Source organism: Sapajus apella, unplaced genomic scaffold, assembly GCF_009761245.1.
Source record: "Sapajus apella isolate SASKATOON/1434 unplaced genomic scaffold, GSC_monkey_1.0 scaffold24, whole genome shotgun sequence".
Lineage (NCBI taxonomy): Eukaryota > Metazoa > Chordata > Mammalia > Primates > Cebidae > Sapajus > Sapajus apella.
The window spans coordinates 5,618,577-5,636,683 of NW_022436964.1; the positions used below are offsets into that span (position 1 = coordinate 5,618,577).

General features: G+C 40.0%; 1 protein-coding gene and 1 pseudogene across 10 annotated transcripts in view; one reads left to right on the top strand and one right to left on the bottom strand.

Moving 5' to 3' along the window:
• TLE4 (TLE family member 4, transcriptional corepressor) overlaps positions 1–18,107 on the bottom strand; it is a 148,410-nt gene that overhangs the window by 33,225 nt on the left and 97,078 nt on the right. The window lies entirely within an intron of this gene.
• On the top strand, positions 7,109–8,044 carry LOC116559775 (annotated as a pseudogene). Its single transcript, XR_004272614.1, has one exon. The product of XR_004272614.1 is annotated as a 40S ribosomal protein S2 pseudogene (transcript).

Sequence of the window (18,107 nt, forward strand, 5' to 3'; positions counted from 1 at the left end):
CCCTTTCACCGTATAAGGACAGCGAGAAGGCATCATCTATGAATCAGGTACTTATCAAGCATCTAATGGAGGCTCCTTGTTTTTAGACTTCTCAGCCCCCAGACCTGTGAGAAGTAAATTTCTATTTATGCCACCCAGTTTATGGTAGTTTAACATAGGGACCCAAACAAACTAAGACAGTCATGACAATTAAATGAGGTAACTACCTGAAGTAGAGGCATACCACCCTTCCTTTCATGTTTATTTCCGGAAACTAGAACTGCTATGACTGTCTCCTCTAAGCCTTTGAAAGAGGGTAATGAACACTTTTTCAAGCCTCAAGACTGGGGAAAAGCCAGTCCACTTCTCCACAGTCAAAAGTCCAGACAGCACATTCTCAAGTCTGGGCATCTTCCTGCCCTCTTGGGTCAGTGTTCCCTTCAGAAGTTGTGCTCTTCCTCCAACTTGCAGAATTCATGTCAAATGTGCCTTCTAGGGCAACCTTGAGTTATGGTGGCATGTGAAGGCTAGGCTTGCATCTTTGACTTCACTGGAATTTGACAAATAACTCTAAGGTGCTCTTGAGTGGGGCCTCAAGACTAACATGGGGGAGGGGGACATGCAGACACATAATCTCTTATTAATAACAAAGCACGAGAGTTATTACATTGAGTCCCCACTAAGTTGCCAGGCATTCTGCTGGGTCCTAAGGCACTAGAAATACAATTAAAAGGGTGAATGGGGACCCTGTTCTCACAGAGCACTGGTTCTAGTTAAGGGACATGAAAATAAAGCAAAACAAGCTGCTAATGACATTAAGAAGAATAAAACAAATGCAAGTGGCAACGTGTTGCAAAGGACATAAGATGCTGAGACTGAGAATAGCTAGCATCCAGGTGGCCAGGAAAGGCTTCTGCTAAAAGATGACATTTTGGCTGACACCTGAAGCAAAAGCTGGAGCCAACCCTGCTGACAGCCAAAAGACTAGAAAGAGGGAATAACACATGCATAGTGCTGAACAAGGGGAAAGTTGGCAGTGGCACTGGAGCACACAGGAGGGCTGGGTGCTGACGTGGAGGGAGCAGGTTAGAGAGCATAGGGGGACAAAAATGGAGGAAAGGAGGCCGAGAGTGTGCAGGCCCAGTCCACGGTGAGGTCTGTGTTTCATTGTAAGGGCCACCGAAGGAACTGATGAGATGACACACACATCCTAAAAATCATTCAGAGAGGAGGCTAGAATTATAGGAAAAATTTTTAAAGCCCATAAGAACAGAAAAGATTACATTGCCTACCTCCATCCTTTGCAATTAACATCAACAGTAAGTGTACAATATAAACCTTCCATGTATGCTAAAATTAAATAGTGGAATTCTGGTTGCAAAATTCTGAATCAGATCATCAGAGCTGAGCTTTTACCACTTTTGGTGCCTCTACTTTACTCATGCTGTTGGTGTGGGCTTAAGTGGACCTGGCAGGTAATAGAGCCTTGGAGGAAAAATGGGGGGTACCAGTAAGCAGCCGTTGCTGTGGTCCAGGGGGAAATGCTGATGGTTTAGACTGGAGGGGTACTGGGCAAGAAGGAAGAAGATGGATCTGAGATGTCAGGGTATAAATGAGTGACTTACTTCACACAAATGTGTGTTTCTATGTGAATATATGCAAAATTAGAATGAAATCAAGTTTGTCAATATAATAATGCCATCTTCATGCATCTGCAATAAAATACAAGCTTTTAGTTTAAAAAATGGCAGGAATTAGTCGTGTGCGGTGTCTCATGCCTGTAATCCCAGCACTTTGGGAAGCCGAGGTAGATGGATCACCTGAGGTCGGTAGTTCAAGACCAGCCTGACCAACATGGAGAAACCCTGTCTCTATTAAAAACACAAAATTAGCCACTCATGGTGATGCATGCCTGTAATTCCAGCTACTTGGGAGGCTGAGGCAAGAGAATCGCTTGAACCCAGGAGGTGGAGGTTGTGGTGAGCCGAGATTGCGCCACTGCACCCCAGCCTGGACAACAAGAGCAAAACTCCATTAAAAAAAAAAAAAAAAAAAGGCAGGAATTACTAGACATGGGGGCTCACACATGTAGTCTCAGTGCTTTGGGAGGCTGAGGCAGGTGGACTGCTTGAGTCAAGGAGTTCGAGACCAGCCTGGGCAGCATGGCAAAACCCTGTCTCAAAATATTTAATTAATTTAATTTAATTTTAAAAAACCAGAATAGTAGCACATTCCTATAGTCTCAACTACTTTGTGGGGAGGGTTAAGGTGGAAGATCTCTTAAGATTGGGAGGTTAAGCAGAAACAGCACCACTGAACCCTGGCCTGAGTGACAGAGTGAGATCCAGTCTCGAAGAGAAAAAAAAAGAAAAAGCTGGAGTCTTAGGTACCCTACAAGAATGTTCCTATCCTTAGGGGAATCAAGGGACTGCATGATGCATGTGAACAGCATCCTCCAGGTTTATCACAGAAGGGAGGAAAACAACTAGAAACTTGATAACTACTGATCTAATCAACCAGAATTAAATTTCCACAAAGTTGTATCCAGTATGTAAGACAGATGCTAAAGAACAAATTCTAATCCTTACTGAAAAAACTTAGATAAAAGGTAAGCCATATTTCACGATCAAGAGAAAACTGAATTGTAAGAGCATAATGAGGCACTGGTAAAAATTACACTTCAGGTTTGTGAAGGGGTGAAATTTACTCACTGAGACTTCCTATGAGAGAGGTAGACCTGGAACTGCTTGGGAAGAATAAGCATTACCAGGACCCAAACCTGCACTGAGGCTATTTCAAGCATGTGCATGTGGCTAGGCTAAGTCTGGAAGAAAGAGGGGAAGAGTAAGTCATACAGCAACAAGCACCCCCAAAAAGAGTCCTATAATCTGGGACGGGGTCATGGCTGGGATGAGACAAATTGGCAGGGAGTAAACAATTCAAACGACCAAGCAGTGGTTCAAAGGTCTGGCACGGCATCAGAATCACCTGCGGAGCTTTTAAAAAGCCCTATCTGGACCCCACCCCAGAACAATTAAATCACTCTCTCCAGAGAGGGTAGGCTTAAGTGAATGGCCTGGATACAGGCTATCTTAAAAAGCACCCAGGTGATTCTAAAGTTGACAACCTCTGACCTAAGGCATATTCAGAAAATCAACAAGCCACTGAGATTGCTATCATTTACCACTCCTAATCAACTAGACCTGCATACCTATCAGCACCAAGTCACCTTCATCCTTTCTGAGAGCACAACTAGCTCAGCAACAACAAATCCCAGACTTTCTCTCCCTGAAGCTGATCATATCAGGATGAACCACATTTCAAAACCACAGCTGGGGGTTGGGAGAGAGAAAAAACACAATCATAACCATGTCATAAGATAAGGCAAGATGCTCTTTACACATTTCTGAATATTGAATGCAGTGCCTCCATGCTTGACTCTACAATGCTGACAAAGTGATGTATTTTGAGTGCCATAATTAAAACAATAATCTCAACAAAGTGGACATTATGAGATAATTGGCCATCCTCAGGTATTAAGTAAACTGTGGTAAAAGCCAAGGATACTCATCGCCAAGGTCAATTACAATAATTGCTTATTTGAATTACATTATTGCTACTGTAAACCCTGCCTGATTAAGAAATAAAACAATAAAAATTGATGTAACACATACCACGGGGAAATGACCGAGAAGTTGTTCTTGTTCCACTACTGGTCACTTAAAAATCTGTATCAACTTTGTGAAGCCTCCACTTATATAAGCCTGATGCCTTTAAATATACACACACACTTCCTTGGTTTTGCAGAATGAATCTGGCAAGGAAATATGCCTATCAGAAATTAGAGAAGTGGCTTAGAAGAGCAACATATGGAAACACATGGGAAAATGGAGCAGTGGGTCAAACTAATAATAAAATTAAAGGGTAGAGAAATAAATTACTCTGTGAGTTGCATTCATTTTTCATCAATACATTTCAGGAGAAGTCATCACTGCCTTTTACAGAAACTGAGTCTCTCAGTTATGCTGGTTTATAGCTTGTGGGAAGATATGCTGTCCTCCACAGGCCACTGTCAGCTTGTCTAGATTAATACTCAGGCAGCTCAAGTAACCAGTGGTCAACCAGAAAAGCTCTGAAGATGAGATGGGGGAAAACAGAATTTTTGACCTTCCTTCAGCTAATTGGAATGTATTTGGCAATTGAAGAGTATAAAACTTCTTTTTAAGTTGTGATTAAACATCGAGACTTTGATGTTTTATACGGCATTCTTCCCCACAATTAACTTCATTAGTGCAGTTAATTAGTGGGGAAGAATACCGTATAAAACATCAAAGCCTCAGTGTTTAGTGTCACCATCAGTTCAGCTAAATAGTAATAGAGAAATAATTTCTTACAACACATTTATGCATGCTCAGCACTTCTATTTACAAGTTCAAAGGGTATGATAGAAACATTTTTAAAAATATCCAAAGACGCTATCCATGCTGCAATCCAACGGCACTGACAGCAACAGGACACCATTTTATGTAGTATAATTAAGTGGCCAAGAATGCCACATAAAGCAAAAGAATTGAGACATTTAATCAGTTATGAGGACTGTTATAAATCTATCAATACTATGAAATGAAGGAATGGGGGATACCCAAGGGAAACAGTCACAAGAACTATGTAACCTGAAGGCTAATTCTAATTAGGCATTAGACAGTGGGTTTAGCTTCAATCTTTTGGGGGTAGAGGGGGAGGCCAAGCTATAAAACAAGAACTGCAGATGGCAAGTCCTTATAAGCACTGTTGGACAGCACCAAGTATACTGTGACCCTTCCTTTGGTACACATCGTGCAGAGATGGTGAGACTAGCAAGGTGGGACTTCTCAATGTGAAGCTCACAGCTACTGACTCTACTGAACAAGGAAAGGAAGTTCTCATCTCTAGGTGGGAGGGACCAGAGATGTCATCTAGCCCCTTGCTACTCAAAGTGTGGTCTACTGTCCAGCAGCATCTCCTGAGGGCTTGTTAGAAACGCAGAATCCCAGCCTCACCCCCAGATCTACTGAATCAGAATCTACATTATAACCAACATGTGTGCTTTTCATGCTCATTAAAAAGTTTGAGAAGCACTTGTCTATCTTAACCTCTTCATTCTGTACAGGAGGAAACCTGAATCCTAGGGGATGAAGTAACTCATGCAAAGTCACAAAGGGCTCAAACTTGAAGACAGACCACTGATTTTAAGGACTACCTCTTACAGGAGGCTCAGCAAGTGACATCTGTATATTGTGTAAAGAAACCAGCCTGTACAAAGAGCATCGAGGAAACATCAAGAAAAAAGGGCAAGGAAGGGGCCAAGGAATGACAAGGGGCTTGCTTCATTAGGGCTGACAATTCTGGATCCAAATATATTTGATGTAGGCTGAGAACTCTACCAAACAAGTAAGAAGTGAAAACTTGTAAGTTCTACAAAAATGAAAGAAGAAAAAATAATGTTACAATGTTTTGTTTTGTTTTTTGAAAAGATCAGAAAAGGAAGAGCTCTGAGGCCTCCACTTGAGAGATTTTTTTGAAGGGAGAGACAAAGAAGAAAATTTGGCACCCGTGGGGCCAGCACATATGACCACACAGGATGTAGATGATACAACTCCAGACACACCAGAACACCATAGATTCATGTGAATTGTGCTTCTGCATAACTTGTATGTGGCCATGGCAACACTAACCCAAGCCCACGAACGAATGAGGAGCATGGTGAGCTTGATACATCACCCACGGATGGATCCAAAGGTCAATTAGGATTTGGGGGAAAAGAAGAATGTAGGCTACATAATGCAAACTGAAGCAACACTATCATTACTGTTAATCTATAATTAATGTGTGTCTTCCCAGTGAAATGTGAGCTCCATGTGGGCAGAAATTTCTTCATGGTTTTTACCACTGTATCCCCAGGGCCTAAGTGCAGTGCCTGCACCTGACTAGATGATACCAAATGACAAAATTTTAAAAGCTTTTAGTACGTATGGTTTTGAGAGCTTATTAAATATAGACACTCACTGGATTTAGCATCATACAGCAAGTACTTCACTGACGATGAAACACAACTGACAGATAAACTTCACTCTTGGGAGCCATTATTAGTTTCCTGGGGCTGCCACAACAAACCACCACAAACTAGGTGGCTTAAAGCAACACACATTTATTTCTTGTGGTTCTGGAGCCTGTAAGTCTGAAATGAAGGCACTGGCAGGACCAGGCTCCCTCCAAAGGCTCCAGGGGAAGAATCCTTCTTTGTCTCTTCCAGCTTCTGGTGGTTGCTGGCAATCCTTGGCATTCCTTGGTTTGCGGCAGCACAACTCCAGTCTTTCCTCTTTGCTTTCTGGTGGACTTCCTTTCTGTGCCTCCTCTGTATTGTCAAACCTCTCTCTCCTTATAAAGACATGAGTCACTGGATGCAGGGCCAACTTTATTCCCAGATGACCTCATTTTAACTTGATGACATCTGCCAAGACCCTATTTCTAAATAAAGGCACATGCACAGGTAGCGGGGATCAGAATTGTATTACATCTTTATGAGACACAATTCACCCCAGAAGAGGAATCAGTATTACAGATGTTTTGATAATGTTTAGAAACTGATTGGCTCAAAGCTTTTAAAAAAAGTTTAAAAAGATAAATGATATGCCTAAATAATGTAACTGATATGTAAACTTTCTAAATTACAGTCATCCTTAGGTTATCCATGGGGGTACGGTTCCAGGGCACTCCTCCCTCTCCCTTGCAGATACCACATCAGAGGGCACACAAGTCCCTGATATAAAATGGTGTACTATCCACATATAACCTAGACACATCCTTTTGTATATTTTAAATCACCTGTAAGTTGCTTACAATAACCATTTATAATGTTATTCATAATACCTAAATCATCTCTCTATATTATTTATAATACAGTGTAAATGCTGTGTAAATAGTTGTTAGTTTCATTATTTTTTACTTGTACGTTTTACTGTATTTTTCCCCCAAATACTTTCCATCTGTGGTTAGCCGACTCTCAGGATGAGGAACCCTGGAATATAGAGGGCCATCTGTACTTGGGAGTCAGTTTCTGAAATCAGCTTCTTCTCTGGTAAAACACCAAATGGCGGATGATGTCGGTGCAGCGTGGGGGGGCGCAGGTCCCGGGATGGGGAACCGCGGTTGGCTTCCGCGGAGGTTTCAGCAGTGGCATCCAGGGCCGGGGTCATGGCCATGGACGCGGCTGGGGCTGGGACCGAGGCCGCGGAGCTCGCGGAGGCAAGGCCGAGGATAAGGAGTGGGTGCCTGTCACCAAGTTGGGCCGCCTGGTCAAGGACATGAACATCAAGTCTCTGGAGAAGATCTATCTCTTCTCTCTGCCCATCAAGGAATCTGAGATCACTGACTTTTTCCTGGGGGCCTCTCTCAAGGATGAGGTTTTGAAGATTATGCCGGTACAGAAGCAGACCCGTGCTGGCCAGCGCACCAGGTTCAAGGCGTTTGTTGCTATCAGGGACTACAGTGGTCACGTCGGTCTGGGTGTTAAGTGCTCCAAGGAGGTGGCCACTGCCATCCGTGGGGCCATCATTCTGGCCAAGCTCTCAATTGTCATCATGTGCAGAGGCTACTTGGGGGAACAAGATCGGCAAGCCCCACACCGTCCCTTGCAAGGTGACAGGCCGCTGTGGCTCTGTGCTGGGGCGCCTCAACCCCATGCCCAGGGGCACTGGCATTGTCTCAGCACCTGTGCCCAAGAAGCTGCTCATGATGGCTGGTATCGATGACTGCTACACCTCAGCCAGGGGCTGCAATGCCACCTTGGGCAACTTCACCAAGGCCACCTTTGATGCCATCTCTAAGACTTACAGCTACCTGACCCCCCACCTCTGGAAGGAGACTGTATTCACCAAGTCTCCCTATCAGGAATTCACTGACCACCTCGTCAAGAACCACACCAGAGTCTCCATGCAGAGGACCCAAGCTCCAGCTGTGGCTACAACACAGGATTTTTATACAAGAAAATTAAAGTGAATTAACACTGCAAAAAAAAAAAAAAAAATTCTGAAATCAGTAATGTCTCAATTATGAAGTTACTTCTGACTTGAAAATACTTTTTGGGTACGAATAAGCAAACTCGAGACATTTGTAATTCAAGCCAATGTACCTAAAAAACAAAAATCATGCTCTCTTACATACTAATATTCTGCCAAGTAGGTAAGTGTGATAAGTAATGTTCAGACATATGACCTTCTGTGCAATCCAAATGAATTATCTTTAGATATTTTGTGATGACTGTTCTTGTGATTTAATCACTTCATAATAAAATCCATGTTTCATTTTGCTTTGTTTTAGCAAAGGCTTGAACAATCCCCCTACAGTAGCATTCTGGCAAATACTCTTAAATTACATAATTCACCAGGTTCAACTCTGTTGCTACAATCACTTTCAAAGAAGATGGTTATAATACATTATCATTACAGCTATACAATCCAAGCTGAATTTTCCTTGGCTGAATTCCTAACATTTTAATGCTGAAATTGATCTGTTTTAAAAACATCATGTGAAGGGTTTTTAAATACCATACATGCCCAAGCTCTTTATTTTAAATGCTTTAGAAATGAGCTTGCATAAACAGAAAAAAAAAAAATCTGTTCTCTAATCTAGCATTAAGCATATTTTAAAGAACAACAGGCATGTTTCCAAACAAACTACTGCAGTATACAAATTACCCAGCAGGAATGAGGATAACAATGCTTCTTAAATGGGCTTAGAACCCAGAGAAAGCTGACATTTCATCAAAGTTGTCTTGGAAACAATACTCTTTGTATTATTTCAAACACAAGAGGTATGTATTTGGGCGTGGGCTATTTCTTGTGAAGCAGTCAGATGGTAAGGCTGCCAAGGTTCTAGTGCAGTGATGAGAAATGAGAAAGGAAGCACTGAAATTACACAAGCCGTTCATATGCACACGGGCCTAACCGTGACACACATGCCAGGCTCCAAGCCAATTCCCACTTGAGCAGACTTTCCTTTACCTCTAAAACTACTGCGTTAGACTGACTCCAATAGTGGCTGCAATTTTTCACACCTCCCTATAGCCACATTTGGTAGGGCTCTGTCACACTAATTAGACTCAGCCATGACTTGCTTTGGCCAGTGGCAGACCACCCACCTGACTGTAGCCATATAAGCAAATTCAAGCCTGGCTAGAGAGAACAGCTTCTGCCACAGCCAACACAGAGGCTAATGAAATGCAACAAATGCTTTCCATTTCTTACCAGTATGCTTTGGAACACATGATGCAAAGAGAGGCTCCTAGACTCTGCACTAGTGTCAAAAGAACAAGTCTTGGCCAGCCTGCTAGAGGGATACCATAGATACATAAGGGAGAGCCAAGTCAGTTGAGCTAAAGACTTTCTAGACCAGCAGTCCTCGATCTTTTTGGCATCAGGGACTGGTTTTGTGGGAGGCAGTTTTTCCATGGATTGGGGGTGGTGGTGGTGGTAGTGGTTTTGGGATGAAACTTTTCCACTTCAGATCATCAAGCAACAGTCAGATTCTCATAAAGAGTGTACAACCTAGATCCCTGGCATGCACAGTTGACAAAAGGGTTTGCACACCTATGAGAATCTAATGCCACTGCTGATGTGACAGGAGGTGGTGCTCAGGCAGTAATGCCCACTCACCCGCCACTCACCTCCTGCTGTGCAGCCTGGTTTCCAACAGGCCACAGCCCAGTACCAGTCTGTGGCCTGGGGTTTGGAGATCCCTGTTCTAGACCTCCCAGCTGACTGTAGCCACATAAGCAAATTCAAACCCGGCTAGAGAGAACAGCTTCCGCTGCAGCCGACACAGAGACTGAGATGTAACAGATGCTTTCTATTTCTTACTAGTATGTTTTGGGAAAAGTTCTTAGATAGTAATTGCTAACCAATATAACCACTTAATTGAGGATGTGCATTATAGGAATAAATACTCCTTCCCATTTTTAAGACATCCATATTAGGAGTAGATGAAAAAAATATAAATTAACAAGCAACCTCATTCCTTTTTTGGTTCTCGCCTTTCGATGGAATATGGTTTTTGATATCTTAAGAAATGAGTCAGTTTATGTATAAATGGTAAGCTGTCATAACAAGTTCATTACAGCTTCACCAACACCATGTCCACATGTATCATCATTGTATATGCCCTCCACAGTACTTTATTTGGATAGTATTATTACTACCATGTTAGTGATGAGCAAACAGAACTCTTTTGAGAGTAGGTGACTGCTTAAAGTCACAAAGCTAGAAAGGAGTGAAGTTACTATTAGAATATAGTATTTCTGATTCTAGGTCTGAACTGATTTTTACTAATATCCTAATACAAACATATGGAGAATATTTCAAGATCAGTGAGATTACCCACACTTTATCAGTTCATGGATTAAAAGGCAAGATATAAAAAGCTATGTGCAGATGTAACTTACATAATTTAGAAAAAAATAGAATGGCTCACAGTATGATTCCTAAATTATACTGATATTCCAGAATTACACAATTTAAACATAATCAACAATGATCAAGGTACCAGAGTAATGGTGCCTTCATAATATTAGCACAGGTACCACACAAACTCTGTAATAGGTTCTCTCTCTATTTGAATATCAAAGTAAGTTTCAACTTCATGTTCACACTCAACTTAATTCTACCTAAGAGTTTCTTCCTGTGTACATTTCAAAAAGGGGATGTACACCATCTTTCAGAATTCTCATTTCATGCAAAAAAAGTAACTATAAGCCTTATAAGAATGACCACAGAGTCAGCTGACTCTTGAAGACAAAGTAGAATAGGAATGGAGAAGGAAAGAATCCACCTTAAAGATAAGGAGCAGTAAGGCCGGGAGTGAAACTGACGGCCTATATCAAAGGTTGACACATTTTTTTCTGTAAAGGGCTTGACAACAATCAATATAGGCTGCAACCCACATAAGGTCTTGTTATATATTTTTTTGTTTACTTGTTTATGCCTTGTCAAAAAAGTAAAAACCATTCTTCCCTCACAGGCCACACAAAAACAAACTGGGAAATAGATTTGGCCTGTGGGCCATAGTTTACTCATCCCTTTGTCTATGCAGGAGTAAGAGAATGTGGTGTATTTCTACATTTTTTTTTATAATCTGAAGACTGTCACCACAATAATCATAACAAGTTTCTGGCATTCTCTCCTTAGGATGCTTCTCAATAGGTCCCGGAAGGCGAGATAAAGGCTGTGGGCACAGTGTGATCTGCAGCCCTAACAAAGAGTCATTTTACTACCCTGAGATGCTTGAGCACTTTGATTCTCATGATTTTAAATGCAGGGGAAAGGTCCTAAGTTGTCACTTGACAACTTCAGTTATCAGGCAACAGAGTTTCATGGCTTAATTTATGCATAGGACACTGGACAGGAAATTGCTGGCTGACTGGTTTGGAACAGCTGCCTGAACATTCCTCCCTCCCTTCACTGATTTATTCAAGAGTGTAACAAATGGCTACACAACACAGGCCCCTTGCAGGAATGCAGGAAGGCTCAAAGCTGAAAAGGACAAGGTTTTTTACCCTTTTGCCTCTTTTCAATGACAGAGTTAGAGATAAGGTAAGCACACAAGTTCCAAGGTTGGACTTGGAAAAGGCTGTCTGGAAATCCTTGAGAGCCAGATGTGCTTTACAATTCAGTAATTGGGGAATTTCATAAAGGCAGTATGATACATACTGTAATAGGGGGAGGAATAACAGTCCATAATCAAACATTAATATGCTTTTATATCACTTCAGGCCAGGTTCAGTTTTGTTACTGCATGAGATGACAAGAAAAAAACCTTTTGGTTTTTAGAGCTTTCTGGATTTCAGCATAGTGAATAAGAGCCTGTATATTTATTTTCTCTTTTAAAATAAAGTTTTATCTTAAGAAAACCACAAAATAGGATGCTTCCAGATCCAAACTCCAACCAACTGCCAACTGTGCTGAATCTGAGTAGCCTTCTTTATGGCACCAGATCGTAACAATAAAAACAGGTTACCAGTTTTTATTGAGACACCAGTGAGGTAAGTTCAAACTAATCAAGATGGCACTCTTTTGGTAACATCTTCTTATGCTACCCAAGAGTCATTTAAAAAAATCAAATTATATATAACTACATTCTATACCAAATTACACACACACCCTCTTTCTTACTCTCTCTCCCCTTCTTCCTGCTAGGAAGTAGTTAAGAAATCCTTGGAAAATACGTAGCATATTTTTCTTAAAAAGTTATCCTTGGAATCACTGAACAAACCTATATCTATGTGGCTAGAAAAGTCAGTGTATCCTTAGAATAAGGGCTTAGAATGTCCTTAACGTGGACATTAGATCTTCAATTCCTGAGGGGAACATCCTAACACCCAGTCACATGAAAGATGGAGATCCTCCGACTTTCTGGGTATGTATCCTGTCACTCTGTAAGGAAAGAGCCTATATCCAATTGACCTTTGCTTCTGCTACAACACTGAATATGAAGAGTTCTTTGCCATATGAAGCAAGCTCTTTATCAAAATCTAACAAATATATAACAGCTATTTTTAGTTGTACATCTAAACATAAAGAACAAAGTAACATTACTGGGTTGGCTGATGAGTGGTGATCTTTAACCACAGCAGATTAAGGACATTCAAGACTCATTCTAATTCATCAATACATAATTTCTCCCAGAGTGAACCTTATTTTTTGGATGTAATCACAAACTTAAAGAACTCCTAGTCCAAATATTTTGGTGTTAAATACTGAGTATTAATAAAAATACAGGCAAAGGGAGTTGTCCAAGGTCCTGCAGCTAGTAAGAGTGAGGATTAGGAAAGTCTGCATGTGGTTTCCAATTCAAGCTTGCCATGAAAGTCAGCTGATAAATAAGGACACTTACTCAAATACAATGTACATAGATTAATGCCTACAAATTTTTTTCTTTTGGCCTTATAGTATGAGGTTCATCATAAAGTCAGGATTATGATGAAAAAAAAGATACTGATTACTGAACAGGCAGATTCACTGTACATACCTTAATGAAGATCATTATCTGTGGACCTATGCATCTAGATGCTTGATGAGGCTGTGCATGATTTTTTTCTGCCTCATTTTATATATTTACAGTTCACATATCTATTAACGTCTTTTAACAGACACAGAGACTGCACACATAAGACAGTGCATTGAGTTTCTTTAGCAATTACATCACTCACTAGCTGCTTTGTTAACAAGCTACTGAATTTGATATTCATCTTTATACATAAACAAGCATTCAAAATATAACAGAGAAATTATGCCAAAAGTACCTGGTAAGGTTAACCTTTCAGTAATCTTCCTTCTAAAGTTCCATAGTTTGATAAATGTGAGGAACCTCTTATACTACCCACTTCTGATTCTATAAGTAAAAGGGCACCCACAAATGGACCACATTTTTATAGATGTGAAAACAATGACAAGCCTACAAAATTTACAAATAGGATGGTAGTGAGGATACCACATCTTAAAGCTTCTGGAATAGTATAAGCTCAATTAAGTTTGTTTCCACAAAAGAATAAAAATAAATCCATCTCTGATTAAATATTAATTCAAAACACAGAATTGCTGTTTTACAAATGATTAATGGAGACACAACTATAACAAGTTATCAGGACCCATGATTACCAATTTAGAAAGATAAAAAGTTTCTACCACAGCATCTTGTCTCTGCTGTTATCACAGTCCAATACTTGCAGGTAATCAGAGTTAACGTTTTGAATAAAAAGGAAAGGAAATCTTAGAATGAGACAACATACATAAAGCATACAGCCCAATGTCTGGCCCATGACACATACTCAAGATGCTCTAGCAGTCTGGTTATTATTACTTATGTCATGGACACATCTTCAAAGGACAGAAAATCATAAAGAGGCCACAAACTAAATTAATGCTAGGCACTACAACTCTTAGCATGCAAGTGAGTGTTTTTGAATTAGCCAGAATTACTATTTTGAATACATGATACATTTACTGAGAACTGAGTAAAATGCCAGGCACTTTGCAATTATACACAGTCTCATTTAATCTTTTAATAACCCAGCAAGATAGATATTATTATTGCTGCTATTGTCACTGTTGCAAAGAATCAAAACTGAGTAACTTGCTAAGTCATCTATCTCTAGTCTGCGATTTGAGCCCAGATCTACTCTTCTGGATTTTATACTATTATACCTTCCATAATACCACGTTTTATTCATGGCTAAAACCATGGATTGGTGGGAAATACACCTTCAAACATATAAAATAAATTAAAATATTGAACAAATCTTTGATTTACATGTCTGAGGCATCTCCAACATTTCACTAAGACTATCTATACAGAGTAACATTTAGCTCAAACTAATGATTTGAGGGTTTTTAAAAATAATAAAGCACTGCTATCAAATATCAAATAAACAAAATAAATCACAGGGTTCATCATACATCATTAACTTTAGGTTCAGAAGAACCTAAGTGGTTATGCAGTCTGAGCTCCCCAGATGAGGAAACCGAGGCTCAGACAGATACACGGCACAGACAAGACCAGACGATGGCCATGCCTCCCCTGAATCTAGTCCAGTGCCCTTTCTACCATATTCCTGATTGGCTTTTCTCTCTTTCCACATATTTTATTTAAAAAATAAAATAACACTCAATAAGTTAAGAGTACTGAACCAAAATAGTTTCAGTAACAACAAAAGCAGTAATTTGTTTGCTCTATCTGTTGTACCCGTTGCCAGAAAGGCCTGGGGGAGGCACAGTGAGGAATCCCATCAACCAGACTATCTAAACAAACATGACTGGCAATTAACAGATCATCAAATACAGCAGGAATATAAAATGAGTGTATAGTGGTTATCCCTTATTGTCACTCTACCAGCAATCTAGCTTCAAGTATCTTGTGTGATATCTGTTATCCAATCAGTTCAAAGTGGCCAGTACAGGTTGAGCAGCCCATACCCAAAAATCTGAAATCCAAAATCCAAAATTTTTGGAGCACCAATCTGATGCTCAAGGGAAATGCTCATTGGCACATGTAAAATTTCATACTTTTATATTTGGGATGCTCAACTAGTAAGTATAATGCAAACATTCCCAAATCTGAAAAAAACCCAAATCGAAAACACTTCTGGTCCCAAGCATTTTGCATAAGGGATACTGAATTGGTATAGGATGCTAAGACACCATCTCTTACCTCACTTTAGCTCCCTAATATAAAGCTGAGGACTGTGTTTAAAAGAGAACCAAAATGACCAACCACAGTGGCAGTAACAGCGCTTAGTGAATCAAAGAAGAATCTTGAAAATGATTAAGCCACCAGTCACAAATAGCTGTTAATGAGTACACACCGGATTTTAAGGATATCCTGATTTCAGGATTTTATGTTTGCTTTAAAGTGGTTGATTAAATGAAGAATAAATAAAATTTAATTTCAATGTCTTGTTTTCGTGTAGATTCACAAATTAATACAAGAAAATGCCTTTGTGAAGACATGGGCCCCAATTTGGTATTCTTAAAGTATAAATCACTATCATATGCAGCCCTCACACTGGAATCAAGTATTTTTCTGCGACTGCCACCCAACAAGGCACTAAGACGGCCTTTTTTGGAGAAGCAGGAGGGGAGAGAAAGGGGAATGGAAGACTGCAAAGGAAAACGAAGAAAAGTAGGATACACAACTGGTCCCTGCTCAGTCCACGCCATAAATCTCCAAAAGTCAGATGACAGGAAACAAGAACCAAAACACTGCACGCAGAAGTGCTTGTTCATCAATTAGGGACGAGCAGAAAGGACGATGAGATTTAAAAATTATAGACAAGTTACAAAGTATTATCATTACATGTAGCTCGTGGTTATAAAAAAAAAAAAAGCAAACAGAAACTACCTTTATTTCTTCATGAAATAAAAATGACAATCAGCTAGAAAACCCAAATTGAGGAATTCTACTACTCCAAGAGTATTCCTATTAACCACCAGCAAACTGATGAGGCTACAAGTTAAAATCTTCATCAGATTTTGTCTGCATACATTTTAATTAATCAGATAGCAGATTCTGAGCTGGTAGAAGAGGAGGACACATCTGCCGGATTTGAGAAATTTAACACAAAAACACACACGGGACTATGTGATGACATTCCAAAATGCTCCAAAGTAAAATGGCCTTGAACCACCATTTTGAAGCTTCACAAAAATGTGAAGTATTAAAACATCCCAGCCCACATGGTAAGTTTATATTCTAAGGGCCTATGGCAGACAAGTCACATGAAAAGAATACATTACGACAGCACAATTACGAATATACATACACAAAAGTGTTACTTTGGACTTTTGCTGATCTGACAAGAAAAGGAGGAAGCTCCTACAATCTTGATTATTTTCCTAAGTGGCAGGCCTGTTGCTGGGGCTCCTCCTATCTCTAATGTCTGAATTTTGCCTACACCAAGTAAGGTACATCCAGATGAGGGTTTAAAGCTGACCCTAGCTAGAGTAGAGATAACAAGCATGGGCTCTGAAAACTAATGGCACTCTAGTCAGCTCATCACTTATGTTCTGGGTGAATCATAGGCAACTTACTTAGTCTCACTGTGTCTCACTTTCCTCATCTGCAACACGGAGATAATAGCAAACTTCACCTTAATGGGCTGTTCTGATGACAGCACAGAGTATATGCACCCACAATGTTAATTATTATTCATTCCAAGACCATAAAGTTAGCAGGCACAGAGCTTGTTTCCAGAGCCCATGGCAATGGCTAAAAAGCACAGGCTCCTCACTCCATACTAAGCAGGCTTCTAGTGATTTTCCTTAAAATACTGAGAAAAGCAATACAGCACCTCTCAATTCTTTTATCTCAATTTTTTTATGGGGGGTTGGGGAAGCCTGAGGCATGTCACCTGGGGGGAAAAAAGAGGGTAAGGGTAATTAGGAGGAAGAAGATCCCTGGGTTCTGAACCCAGGGACAGGCAGAGTCGGGAAACACCAAGCAGAATGGCCCAACAAAATCACCCCTGAGGAAGGCACACACAGGCATGACTGGAAAAAAATACCACTAGGGGTCGCCGTAAAAACCACTCACATGCAGCCATGGCCATCCACTCTATATTGAGCCTGTGTTTTGTTTCATATTTACTATATTTGATCAAGTTGTAGCCTGTGGTTTTGGTAGCTGACAATGAGTAAAATGTAAATTATGCTACTACTTCAATATTTTTTAGGGGGAAATTATTCTGTTAAATACATGAAAAACTTTCTAGGTATAAAAATAGGAGAAACTGAAATATGCAAAAAGGAAACCAATCAGAAACCAGAATTTCATTTGGAGTAGTCTCTTCCCACAAAAGCAAATACTGCAATATGGAACTAGGCAGAAAATGATTTGAAAGGCAAACTACATTTTTAAAATCATATAGTATATTCCAAAGGTAAATAAACATTTTTGGAATCACTGCTGATTGCCTATATGAATTCCAAGAGGTAAGGAACTCATGAAAGAAAAATCTCCAAGACTAACATTATTTTGCCTTAATGGCATTGGGTTACATTCAATATTGTTTTAAATAAGTGGACCACTGGCTGGGTCTAGAAATTGTTTGGTTAGATGGATATTTCTGTTATAATATTTTTTATAATCAGATTTGATTTTTACATCTCCCAAAACAAATGTTGTGACACTACAAAAAAAATTTCAGGATCTTAGGCCAAACACAACTAGCTCTTTAAAAATTTCATTCCTTGTAGAATGAAAAGACTGGTACAATTCTCTCTGATATTTATTCTGAATATTTCAGTGATGTATCCTCCACGTTCTTGAAAGCCAAAGTCACATAATTTATAGCAGGGTTTCTAAAACCATGCCCTTTTCACTGGTTGCTGGCATTTAAAGCATGTTTTCACACATCTTGCAATGTTCTAAGACTATCCACATGGATTGGAATTACATTTTAAAAGCATTTTTAATTGAGTCCCTGGGCAGAGAGTTTTCTATGCTCCACCTGTCCTCACTCACATTTGTTTCTTTAACAGAACTCTGATTGTCGTTGTAGAAAGTTTCAACTTAATCTAGTCCCTCCTCTTAGGGTTTTCTGA